At 46.0% G+C, this 13,816-nt stretch overlaps 1 protein-coding gene across 1 annotated transcript in view; it reads left to right on the top strand.

The window, feature by feature from the left end:
• AFAP1L2 (actin filament associated protein 1 like 2) overlaps positions 1-13,816 on the top strand; it is a 523,453-nt gene that overhangs the window by 317,720 nt on the left and 191,917 nt on the right. The gene's annotated exons all lie outside the window — the stretch shown is intronic.

The following is a 13,816-nucleotide window of genomic DNA, read 5'->3' as shown; positions in this document are numbered from 1 at the left end:
TATAGTATAAAAGTGTTGGGCTCAATGTATATGGAATATTGTATCCAGCACGTAATGTTGGGTAATATATGTGTTATCGCATTGTGGCAGATGATTTTGACTTCTTTTAAATTTATCTGCATCCATACCATTTACTAACTAGAATGGGGTATTAGGGTGCTCCATGTTTTCATTAGAAGAACATAAAAATAGTAATCCCATTGGTGACGAGCAAAAACGAAGCAAACTTTCGAAGGCCATGTTTCTGCATAATACTGTATATTCAGGCAAAATGTGCAAAATCCGATTTGGAACCGCGGTACCAATCCCAATCTCTGTTGCTGAATCTATGCAACCATATAAAAATGGAGATTGCTCCTATTATTGCTATTTTGGGAAATGCACATTTTGAACAGGGTTAGAGGCCTCAACATCTTACATGCTCCAACAGCCGGAAGATCTAAAGGTGGGCTAGCGTAATTGGGTCTAGTCAAAGACTCTAGCCTGAATAACATGGCACATGAAAGTTTGACCCGCTGCTGCCCAGCGAAACAAGACTAATCAGGAACATCTAGTATCCCTTCCCTATTTTAGCAGCAATTTTGAGTAGCACAGAAATGCCGGCTACTGATTAATAAATAAAGATGAGGTTATATCATTCTGTTAATGTTCTTTAAGAGGAAATAGTATAGTCCAGAGACAGCAAAAAAAGCATTTGATGCCTGCAAAAATACCCCAGTAGATGGACAGCAGACAAAGATTTTATCTGCTTTCTATGACTATCCCCTGCTTTACAGCACACAGATGACAGGAAGATATATACGACTACAAAAGGCAAAACAAAAATTGATGGCAATCTTCTGATTATGGGTAGATGCTTCGGTGTGACACTGCCCAGAGTGGGCTCACACCTAAAGAATTAAGACGGCGCACTTCCAAAAGGTGGCAGAGGCTTAACCTTGTCAGATGCTGCCAACCCGGCCAAGGACCTGAGTTTACTTGACTGAACACCTCCCAGAAAGCATTCTTGGTCTGGTTTGACGGGTGCTAATGACATCTGCATAAGGATCCAAGCTGTCCTCGCTGGGTTTTCAGATTGGCTAAAGATGTTTCCTACCTGCTGTCTCCCCATGAACTGTGCACGGATAAGTGCTGTAATGTTCTGCTACACACTTCAGCAAATGGTGTATTTCTCCCGTATTCTAGTCACTGTATCATTAAGGTGTGTGCAGAAATTGTGCTCTCAAACTATAAAATGATGTCAATTCATTTTTATCTTGTCGACTGACCCAAGATCAATGTTTTAAATCAGGCATGTAATGCTCATCAGAGGTTCATAGAGGGTTCATCTGAGGTCATGAGCCAGGTGCTCTTTTTTTAGGCCTCACCAATAAATTGCTTTTAGCCATCCATTGCCGAAGCCTTATTTTGTAAACTATCAACACTTTAATTTGGCTTTGGGTCATTCCTTTGCTTACCATTGGTTTGCTGTCTGCTCACTTATTTACTTGCTTGCTTTCATATTCAATGGCTTTCCTTCCTCTTCTTGTGTTTGTTCCTCCTCTAGAACATAGCTTCTTTACCATCATTTTGTTTGAATGACTTGTATCCTTCCACCGTTTACATTCAGGAAACCATAATTTTCATCACTCTACTAGAGGGCATGTGTTTTCTTTCTCTCTCTCTCTTGTGCTGCTTCCACACCATCCTCACCCATGCTCTCTGGTGCCATCACAAGGTCACCAGTTGTTTACCCCACCCTTCCCTGTGCATTTCCTTTGTTGTGGTGTATACTTTTGGCTCACTCCACGATTACTCCCCAGCCATCCTCCACCCATACCTATCATGTTCCTTATTTTTTTTGTTTTTTAATTGTCCTTATTTTATTTTTTATTTTTTAGGGCTGTTAGCTGTGACACATGCCCACATATACATCAACATGCTAGAACCACTTTAGTGTTTTGAAGCTGTATCAGTGTTTTGTATGTTGTTGTTTTTTTGCAGAAGTTGTTTAGCATTGACAAATTGGCAATTACAATTTTATTTTTAATTTTGTCAATGCTGAACAGCATCTTTGAAAAGCAAGAACCAAGCAAAACAAGCATTTACAATGCAATGGTTTCGCCTTTGGAAAAGTTAGAGCTATTGGCATTGTAAATGACAAAATTTGTATTTATGTGTTGGTTTTGAAAACAGATAAATAAATGGCATTGTCATTTACATTGCCATTAGCTTAATCTCTGCAGTCACTCTGCAGTCCCATAGCACTCCATAGCACTCCCTAGTCACTCTGCACTCCCTAGCACTCCCTAGCCCTCACTAGTCACTCTGCACTCCCTAGCAATCCCTAGCCCTCACTAGTCACTCTGCACTCCCTAGCCCTCCCTAGTCACTCTGCACTCCCTAGCACTCTGCACTCCCTAGCACTCTGCACTCCCTAGCACTTCCTAGTCACTCTGCACTCCCTAGCACTCCCTAGTCACTCTGCACTCCCTCGCACTCCCTTGCACTCTGCACTCTCTTGCACTCTGCACTCCCTAGCACTCCCTAGCACTCCCTAGTCACTCTGCACTCCCTAGCACTCCCTAGTCACTCTGCACTCCCTAGCACTCCCTAGTCACTCTGCACTCCCTAGCACTCCCTAGCACTCTGCAGTCACTCTGCACTCCCTAGCACTCTGCAGTCACTCTGCACTCCCTAGCACTCCCTAGCACTCTGCACTCCCTAGCACTCCCTAGCACTCTGCAGTCACTCTGCACTCCCTAGCACTCCCTAGCACTCTGCAGCCACTCTGCACTCCCTAGCACTCCCTAGCACTCTGCACTCCCTAGCACTCTGCACTCCCTAGCACTCCCTAGCACTCTGCAGTCACTCTGCACTCTCTACTCTGCACTCTCTACTCTGCACTCTCTACTCTGCACTGTCTACTCTGCACTCACTACTCTGCACACTCACTTTGCACTCTGCACTCGCACTCTGCACTCACTAGTCTGCACACTCACTACTGTGCACTCACTACTTTGCACACTCACTACTCTGCACTCACTACTCTGCACTCACTACTCTGCACTCACTACTCTGCACTCACTACTCTGCACACTCACTCTGCACACTCACTCTGCACTCTGCCTTGCATCGCCTTGTGCAACCTACAGATAACGCAACACCTTTTATAAATCTGGGCCTCGGTATTCAATTTTACACAGAAATCAACTCAGCAAACACATTCTGCAAAGTCTGCCTTCCATCCAACATAAACAGCTCCACGCCGACTGCAGCCCCACCGCATGCAAATTAAAAGGTCCACTGGATTGTGGAATAAGTGACAGTTACTTGCTCTTACAGAACTAGAGACCGAATATACATACTGAAGCTGAGGGTCTCCCTCTCCCAACTTGGCCACAAATCAGCAAAAGCACCTTTGACTGGGGGCTTACTATTTTACTCCAGACAAGTAAACACTCTCCCTTTTACTCAAAATGTGCTCTACACTTTCTCTTCCGTTTAAAACAATTTAACCACTTCACCGTTTTTGCAGTCTACTACGGATCGACTGATAAGAATCCATATCGATCATATTAGCTGTTGTGAGTGAGCACTTGCCTGGCCCGACCTTGCTTTTGTTTTGCAGTTTCCATCTTGAGAGGCCATGCACGCGGGAGAAGGGTGGGGGAGGGGAGGTAGCCTGGCTCTTTAAGGGACTCCTTTCAGAGCTGGTCCAGCGAGTTATTGATTCACGCTCTGGTAACGAATATTAGATTGTGTAGAGCTGGAAATGGTCGCAGAGCGGGCCGACTGCTTGGGAAGCCCGGCTCCTTCTTGTAAAGCAGCTCCCCGGAGGGGGCTTGTGTTAGACATGCTTTTGTCGGCGTCAGTTAAATGTGCCTGTCTGGGAGTGGGGCGATGGGTAGATCCAGGCTATGGTCTGGGTGGGCGCAGGGGCTGTCTTGAAGGGGTATAGTCGTTGGTGTAAGCATAGGGCATCAGACCAGAGATGGGCGGGCCTTCAGAAAAACGGAGCGAGTTCCCGGAACGCCGGCGTCTTTGAAAGGCTAAACAGGATGGGGAGCATTGCATGTCAGCGACATGAAGAGATTGGCGTGACATGCCATTGATTCAGCCCCAGACACGAGCGTCTTCCACGGGCACTGGCTTGCTATAAAATCTTAATATGTGTCCACAGTCCCACTGCTGGCCATTCAGGCCCAAATAACATTTCCGATCGTATTGTCATACAAGGAACGAGAGACGCTGGCAAACAGCACCTTTAAACAGATGCAAGATGCTCGAGACGTCACATTCACAGATGAGCATGCGTGCCTAGAGGCAATTACTGAATAACAGCAAGTACACATTGCTCCTTTTCTGCTCCAAAGAGCACTGTCATTTGCTAGTTTCATCCAATTGTTTTACGTCAAGAGCAGGATGTTAACAAGGATCTTCCACGGAGGAGAGCAGAGCACACGGACAGCGGGAGGGCGGGCGGGAAAGGCACGGACAGCGGGAGGGGGGCGGGAACGGACAGCGGGAGGGGGGGCGGAAACGGGCACACGAACAGCGGGAGTGGGGGGGCAGGACCGGGCACACGGACAGCGGGAGGGGGGGCGGGAACAGAGAGCGGGACATCGCGCAACCCACCCCTGCAAAGGACACTTCCGAAATGGTGGAAAACAAAGCTGTAAAAAAAAATAATAATACACACCGCCCACCGCCGCATGACGTTGTCAAAGGGGCAGGATGAGTAAAAATGGCCGTAACGCCCCCTAATCTGCTCCGCAATTGACGGACAGATCTCTGTTCCAATGGCTAGCCTCCATTTATGGAGCTAGCCAATGGAACAGAGGGGCGGGACATGAGTACACATCTCTAGACATAAGCTTTCGCCTTGCGCAGAAAGTCTGCTGCGCAGCCTTTCGGCGAGGCGAAACCTAAAAATGAGACTTAATGCTTTTACCAGTGCTTGAAATTCTATGTTGCTGGTTTGGTTTTATTTTCATATCTCAGAACAGCACAACTTCGGACTGAGTCAGTCTGCTACAGCCCGTCCCACGACCTTCGAGAAGAGTTTGTCAGCTAACACTGATAAAGTAATATTGCAAGTCAGAAACTTGCATGTCTTGGTTTTCATGCTCAATGTTTTAAATTAAACTTTTCATGCTCAATGTTTTAAATTCAACAATCAATATAAAAACATATAGCAGGTGACGTGTACAAGGATTCATTCAAGCCATCTGATGACATTTAGTTAGTATTTACTCGGCCTTCGGTCTCATGGTTTATTTTGTCACCAAAACCTCTCAATGTGCAATACTGAACCATAATACAGTTACCCAGAAACAGACCGCCTGAGGTTCAGGGTTTTGATCTGAGTGCAGGCTGCAAGGTGGTTTCACTCCGGTTAGGTTGCATACACACACACAGCCCAGACTGAGTGAACCAGCATGAAGTTCTTTCTCTAGTGGAAGGAACAGACCTCCTGCTGACTCTTTTAGAGCCCTGGCCTTGCTCAAGCATTATTGAACCCAGAAAGCGACCAGTCCATATGGCAAGACCTTATGGGGTATTGTCTTGTTGCACTTTCTTAAAGTCAGCTGTCTTCAACTTAAACTGGTTTCTGTTCATAGTGAGTTTCACCATTTTTATCCAAATAGGCGGAAGCCACAACCACTCGGAGAGGAAAGGTGAATTTTGGATCCCAGAAATTACATTTGTGAGAAACAAACATACTTCTTTGATTGCACATTATTGCTTCTCTTGCTCTGATGGAAAGGCACTATTTAGTGAAGCTGGTTTTTGAACCAACACAGTTTTGTCGGCTGGGGCCAAAGTGCTAATCACAGTGCTGCAGATAATAACAAACGTTTACTTGACGGCGCTTACAAGTTAGGAATCTGCCGTTTATGTCTTCTATGTCATCAGGCTTAAAAAGTTTGTATTTTCTTTTTTGTGCCATTGACCACAGCCCTTTCCAGGCGTGGTTTGAGGGGTCAACATTGCTAAGATTGGTTAGTGCCTCGATAATTCAGACTTCTTTGCTTCTCTTCCACAAAGTGATTGTTTTCTTGTGCCTCTGGTAAGACATTTTCTATGCTGTAAGATGAGAACCACCATCTTGATTCAGGTTGGCCCTTTGTGTGTATGGGGTGATTGAGTTTCCCTATTTCACCAGGACACATTGTTGCAAGCCCTGGGGTTTCTTTCTAGAAATCAGTGTAACTTTGTCCAACTGAACTGATCCAAGGCTACAATTCACAGAAGGCACTATGCCATTAAATGTTTGAAATAATTTGAGGCTGAGTTGCCTTCAACTCTTTTCTTGTGCCTGTCTTTTTCCAAACAGCTGTTTTGCACTGAGGCAGCTGTCTCTGATGGGCACAGTGAAAGCATTTTCGACTCTTCTGCGTTGAATGGGCTCTATAGACACAGCTGTGTCTCACTGGCTCGAGTATGTATCCAAGACCGTGAGCTCAGAGGCTGATGGCCAGTGGTTTCAGTTGTTGCCTCTAGAGACCTGGTTAGAGCTCAAGGGTGGGGATGTGGGCAAACTGCTTTTTAAGGCCACTTAATGGTCTATGACCAGGCATGGGGTGGATCCAGTCGCTGTAGGTGATCAATAAAGCCTTGTGACTGTGGTTGTCACGCTGTAGACAGGCAAAGTAAAACAAATAGGAAGTGCGGCTCTTTGCGTGTCGTATACACCTGCGAGGTGACCTGGAGACTGTGAAGCTGGCTTGTAAGAGACCCTCGGTTGTGCTGGGAAGCTGGACGCATACAAAGTGGAGTTTGAGAAATCTCATGTCACAGTGCAGTTTGTGAAGAGACTTGAAGAAGCACAGCTGCATGCCGGAGCACAGCTGTACCGGGCTGTGGGAAATGAGCCTGGGAGTGCTGGGTGGACGATGGAACGAACAGAGGCATTTCCAACAGCATGAGCAGATTAAACGCATGTTGAAGCAGCGCAAGAGCCTCAACATATCTCTGTGCTTCCTTATTTAGTTGAGTATGGTGAGGTTTCCTGGTCTTGGGTATGGTTGGTTTGTTTCAGTAGGGCTCATCTTTTGTCAAATGAATGGGATAAACATGAACCCTGCAGGTTTCAGCAGGATTCTAACCCATGTCTCTTGCGCTGTGCATGCAGCTTCTCTGCATTAGTAGCTTGCTTTTTTTCTGGCATAGAAATTTAATCCAATTCGTCAGGATTCCTTCTCCTGACCAGCTTTGCCTATTTTTATTAGATCTGCCAATGCACCTTATTGTTGAGCGGTGGGGCACCTCATGTTGCTCTACTTAAGCCTGTACTATACTCCGAACTCGTTTAGTTTAATGTGGAGATTTATGAAGCACAGCCATAGTCCAGAGGCAGCAGATAGCTGTAGACTGCAAAAAGATACATGGTCAGTGTGGGAGGGTATAAAAGTGCAAGGGTGAAGTGCACATGTTGTTGCAGCTGAGCATGCATAAGAGCATTTTTTATAGGCATGAAGCAAATTGAAAAACATATGGGAAAGTTGATCAAGAAATCATGTACCCCTGACCCATAGGCAAGCATTGAAGGGTGCCTGAAAAGAATGATGAAATTCAGCATACAGATGCAGAACACCCATGCGCCTCACCCCTATCCGCATCCTTTCACACAAGGCCTGTGGCTACCACTCATAATTCCAGAGATACCTAAAGATGCGGAATTGTCCTAAGCAATGATTCAGATCAGTGACTCTGGGTGTAACAGATGCCACCATTAACCTGGATACCCAGCTTAATAAACTATTTAATTCACTAAGGCCCCCTATGAGTGCTTTTCAGTTTTCCTGTACCGGTGGTTTACAGTTGTCCTTGAGACCAGATTTTGGTGTATCGGTCACCTGAGATTTTACATTCCCCTGCCCAATGTCACCAACCACCAAATCAATGTTGACTCCTAACTGAATAATAGGAGCTCTGACGTGGGACCACTTTTCAGTGTCAACCAAAAAGCAACCCCCTTTGCAGGTTGTGAAACACCGTTCAATGTTGGTGTTTTTTTTGGGGGGGGGAGTCTTCTGCAATCAGAGCTCAAATGCTCAGTGTTAACCCAGCATGCATTAATAGCTGCTGCAAACCTAGGGCAAAGGGAAGCCTTATTATAGCACACTGGATATTTGGAAACATTCTATTGGGCAGCTACATTTATTGACAACCAGACTCCATACTGAGAACCAATGATTGCAGGAGATTGCCTGGGCTTTGAAGCTCCAGCTGGCAGGAGAATATAGCTCATAAGTTTCATTGGTGTTATGTTTGTTACGCTTTCCTGAGTACTTCTGTAAAACTGTTTGGGGTGGCATCTCTGCGCCAGAAGGTGGGAGGACCATCTGGTGTTTATTTTTATCTTCAGTTCTGTTGTTCTGCAAATTGCCGTGGTAAATACCTATCCTTTTCAGTGGCAGCTGGTAGGGAACAGTGGCAGGGGAAGGTGGGTAGCTTGGGGATAAAAATAAATAAAGGAAAACTAACTTACCTGGGGGTCGCCGCCTCTGCTCCTCCAGCAGGAAGCACCCAGACTCCCAGAATCCCGTGACCTATCACAACGCTGCCTTAAGCAGCGTTGTGATTGATCTGAGCGCCATGGTTTGTGCTCAGACAGGGGCTTGGAGGCTGGGCATTTTCTCCACTAAGGATGTATGATACTGCCTGTGGAGAACATGCACAGTGCACATGGCGGTTTGGACCGGCCGGCCAAAATGTCATGCGCACTTAAAGTGCAGCCACCGCTCCTACTCTGGCCTCGATGTCAGGGGAGGTCGGCCCACCCCGTCATCTCAACAGGGCTGCACTGCAGTGCAACTGAACAGCGATAGTAAAAATTTAATTATAATAACGAAAGTTCCATTACTATTTTATTTTTACTTTGTGCTGCTTTAAAGTAGTGGGGCGACGCTCCTCCACCTTAGCGAAGGAGCTGCCCCTGATCATTTTCTATAGATAATACATAAGGAAGAATGAGCACAAAGGTATTATATTGTGTTAAATCTCCCTCGTGGCTACCCAGCATTAACAGGAACCGAACCGACTTTCGGGATATTTTGTTTGCTCGATAATATACAATATTAAAACACTGAAATGTTGCGAGCTTTGTAGAAGACAATAGAGCATCAGAGGGCCAGTAATGGCTGGTATAGACTTTTGGCTCCAAAAGTCCAGTATTTGACTTAGTTTCTCTGTTTAATTTACAATATTGTCCTTTTCCTGAGTAGTATGTTCTAATAACAATGTAGCCCCTCATTAAACTTGTTATACTATACATCATAATAGTCCCTCACATGGGGCCTATATTTGAAGAGAAGGCTTTTAGCCCTTGGCAGTGAGCTGTAATGATACACTAGGGAGCCTGTCTGAAAGTCACAGTGAGAACCACATAGACTCGCTCAGGCTTCACTTCTCCAAAGCATGGAATACTTGCTTGGCAACCCCAGAGAAATATGAGTCAGAGAATTAGGAGTCAGACTACCACATTTATGCCATCCTTCCACCCCCTGTTTTACTGTTTTACTACTTTTTGTTTTATGCCCAGACTACATGTGATATTAACTCTTCTGCCTGTACTCAGTAAAAACATGAAAGCAAACTCCAGAGTCATCTAACAGCTGACCAGAATCGCAGTGCGTCCATCCAATAAAGGACCATGAGGACAGGACTAGGTATCCGGACTACATTGAAGGTGCAGAACAGTGAGGTCAGCAACAATATTTTTGAGCCCTGCCTGTGGAGCTTTCTTCATCTGCACCATATAGATTTTCAGGCTCTGGCTAGTGCTTGTTTGGGGAGGAGCTGGGCGGGATGGTGTCTGCTAGAGAAGATTTAGAGTGTAGATCCAGCTTGGTCCACTTGCTGCAGTTCCACAGCTTCTGTGCATGTGCTCAGCGTCCATCACCACCCCCTTTTGTACCGCTTTGGCCGCCATAAGTGTGGCAGGGTATGCTCAGACGCGAGTCCCTTGCTCACTTTGCCACTGGATTCAAGCCGGGCTGAAGACGGCTGTAATGCCAGAAACCGGTCCTCGGAAGCTTGTTTCCGGCCCAGGGAAGGCATGGCTTGGCAGTACGGGCTGGACTGTTCCCATGAGGCACAGGGTCAGACTGATTTGCATATAGCCATGTCTGACCTGGGGTGGCAGAGTAGGCTAAAGAACGGTGATGGATCAAACCCAGATCTTTTGACTGGGTGTGAGTGTTTGATTGGTTCAGATGCTCCGTCCATCACACCCCCTTTTGTACAGCGCCCTGAGTGTAACACAGACCTGCCTTAAACTCAAAGACTGCTGCTGGGATAATGACGTTTCGACCCAACGAAACAGTTCAGTGGGTCTCCCTCAGGACAAAAACTCAGTCTATCACATGCATCTATGAGGTAAATAGAGAAAGGCCATTCAGAGTCAAGAAAACCCAGATCTAATCCCTACCAAGTAAATGGTTTTGCATTAGAAACGTACCTCAATCATGTGGTCATGTGGTCAGTGCAGGCTCATGCAGACGTTGATTGGTTCTAGTTCAGTTAGATACCCTTCTCGGATGAATACTATAATGTAAAAAAATAGTAATAAAATAAAATGCACTCCTGGAGTTTGCAAATGCATCTTAATGTCAGTGGGTGTGAAACAAAACAGTGGATTGACTCAATCCAGTGCAGAATTTAGAGGCCAGAAAGCAAAGCATCCCACCCCAGCCAATGCTGACTTTTAGGGCCAATACAGTCGCAAGAGCAGCTGCTCAAATGACACAACACTGCAGCAAAGACCAGTGTAGACCGTAACCTTATAAACAATGGGATGAAGGCATAACATTTCAAGAATCGCCAAGTCACCCGGGACACAGTATTGTGCTGGCTGCAAAGGGAAGCATGTTATTTGCATTGTAGCTATGTTTCTAAAACCAGATCAAACCAGCCTTTTGCTGCTGGCAGGAAACTAACTTTAGGATCCTGCCGCATAGGGTCAAACTTAAAAAGACTCAGGAAAACAATTCACATTCCTAAATGCCTCAAGTTAGTAGTCTACACTTAAATCCTACTGCATGGTATTGACAACTAGGGAAACAATCCCATGCCATGAACCCCACAGGTCATCACCAATGATGACAAAATCTTACCTGACTCCAAATCAAAGTGCAAACTTGCATGGAAATCGGAAAAAATAGTGTAGGTTATATATGATCAGATCAAAGCGCCCACGGTATAACTTTAGACTTTCTATATGTGGTGGTGGTCCTGAAGAGGAGTGTTCTCATGCACGGGGAGAGCAGATATGCGCATATCTTTGTTGAACAAAGTGTGCGTGAAAGACGAGGGGCAAAGTTGGAGAAGAGCAGGATGAAGGGTGAGGGGGGAAGTGGCTCTTAATGAAGGAGATAGCATGAGGAATTGGGGGGGGGCAATGGGAGAAGGAAGGGGAGGATGAGGTTAGTGGCTGGTTATTACCGGTAAACTTCGTTACTCCAAGTACAGGTCTTTCTCGTCTCAGTCCTTTGGGAGCAGAGGACTACTCATGCTCTAAGGAGTGAACGAGGGAGACGTATGAGGAGGCAATGTTGCTTGGAGCAGTTATCGCTGTGGTAGTGATCCCTCGTTGTGTGAGACAGAGGAAGAAGGTTAGTAGGTTATCAAAATGGTGCAGCAGGTGCTGTGGCACCGGGCCCTGAGACTTTAGGGGCCAACTAAACCTATATTGTTGCTATATATTACTTCTTAAGCCGCGAACCAGATACCAATTTTCCTTTGTAGTGCTAGGGTTCCTGGTACCCTTGCTGGCCACTGGACAACGTGCTTCCATTTTATATTTTTCAGCCAGGGCATGAGTCGGGGGTACACGCGGGTGGACGGCATTCACACACTTTTTTCACAGGGTGAACGCCGTCCCCCCTGCCAAGAATTTAGGCCCCACTGAATAATGTGCTGAACTCATCCCAGTGTAATTTCCAAACACCGGGAAACTTTCAGCAGCGTCTGCACGTTGTCTGCTTTTCATCTTCAACCAGCAACAACGTGCAGGGGGGACGGGGCTTTCTTATTTAAGATTCCTGCTGAGCCCATAAGAAAGACTGAATTTGAAGGGTCATCAGGCCTCCTTTCGCTGGAGTCTCTTGGCTGGGAGAAGTAGGGAGCCTTACACCTGATGTAAATGAAGCGGAGGGCAAACAAAGGCTCACACCTTGTTAGTACTTCACACATACTTAAGAGAGGCAGCTTTTCACTTTGTTTAGTTCCTGTTTAGGAGATAAGCATGTACTGTAAGAATATCAGATGTGTAGATCTTTCCCAGTATTTACACAAAGCAAATTGTATTTATATAGAGCTTACTTCCTCTGAGAAGGCGTTGAAATAACTTAAGTACCACTGTTTTTTTCTTGTTTAGCCCTTCTCATCCCAATGCAGGGTGTCAGAGCACTTTACATCAACACGTGCATATTACATGTACAATAAATTATATACGTTTGTAAATGAATGCACAGGATGTGTTGCATAAAACTAGAGGACTGCAAGGTGTAGAAGTCACATATCCTCTTCCATAGCTCACAGTGCTATTATCCTCGCAATGCGCTCAAACTTACACGATGGACCTGCTAAACATACATGTGAGGGCTCTAGATATGATGTCACCTATTGTGATGCCACTTCCTGTAAAGTCGTGGCTTATGATGTCATTTCCTGTGATGGCATGTGTGATGTCATGCACCGTGATGACGCTCGCCTAACTACGTCAGTCCACCCACTTCTTTTTTAAGGACTTGTGCCCTGTCTTCAGTTCACTACACACGAGCAGTAGAAGCTTAACCTTCGCCATAGTCGGAGTGAGGACCTCTGGCAGAGCTCCTTGTCTGGCGCTGCTTTAGGAGCAACAGATACAGGCTGCTGCCATGGAGGCTCATGGCAGAACTGCTGGGGAGGGCCCACTTTTGCTACAGCAGGGGGCAGGCTACTGTTAGCCGGGACCACATGTTCCAATTCTGGATTTTTTTTTCTTTTTTACTGGATTCATTCCTAGTGCTCAAGCCATGATGCAGTTTAATTGGACTGAGACACTTGGAAAAAAATGATCTGTAAAATCACCCGATAGGAGTAGCCTGTTCCCGCTGAAATGAAGCATCTGGCAATGCTTCCAGGGCTGCAGATCAGGTGTAAGGGGCATTGGCAGAACTGCTTCTGGGTACCAGAGAGCATTACTAACTTGAACGCTGCATTATGCAGGATGTACTAGGATTTGAAACGATCTAGCTTCTTCCTTGTGATGCAAATTCACGTGACGACATCACTGGGGGTAATGGTCATTTCTTGTGACTTCGTACTGTTTACACATTTTTTTAAATAAAAAAAAAAAATCCTACCTCTTTTTAGCTTCAGAATGTTGGCACGCATGGGAATCTACTATCTCACTGACCCGGGTAGGCTTTAGGGCTACAGCTTGTTTCACCATTGTTCGCCCTCGCTGGCGCTCCCTGGGGCCTCTGATCTGCTTCCCTTGCCAATCTTCTCTGGTGATTGGGTGGGAGCGGGGAAGGAATTTGGCAGCGCTTACAGGGATTTTCCAGCTCCCGGGAACCTTTTCAAAGGCGTGTTTTGCTTTAGTGCTGTTTATATTTCTTATCCACTTCCGAGAGTTGTGTTTTTGTCAAAAGCTAAAGCTGGTCTCTGTGCTTCTGATGTCTAAGGCCACGCCGGGCACAGTACTTGTAGGCGCGGTCACGTGCCTGCACGGGCGCGCGCTGCATCTTGGAACGCGGCTCCCTGATGAGTTACATTACAGGAATTTGAAGCGTTCGAGGATACATCGGAAACCGAGTCTAAAGGACCGGGCTGCTCGGCCAGG

Source organism: Lissotriton helveticus, chromosome 5_1 (genome assembly GCF_964261635.1).
Source record: "Lissotriton helveticus chromosome 5_1, aLisHel1.1, whole genome shotgun sequence".
Classification (NCBI taxonomy): Eukaryota; Metazoa; Chordata; class Amphibia; order Caudata; family Salamandridae; genus Lissotriton; species Lissotriton helveticus.
This window is presented reverse-complemented; position numbering and strand designations above follow the sequence as displayed.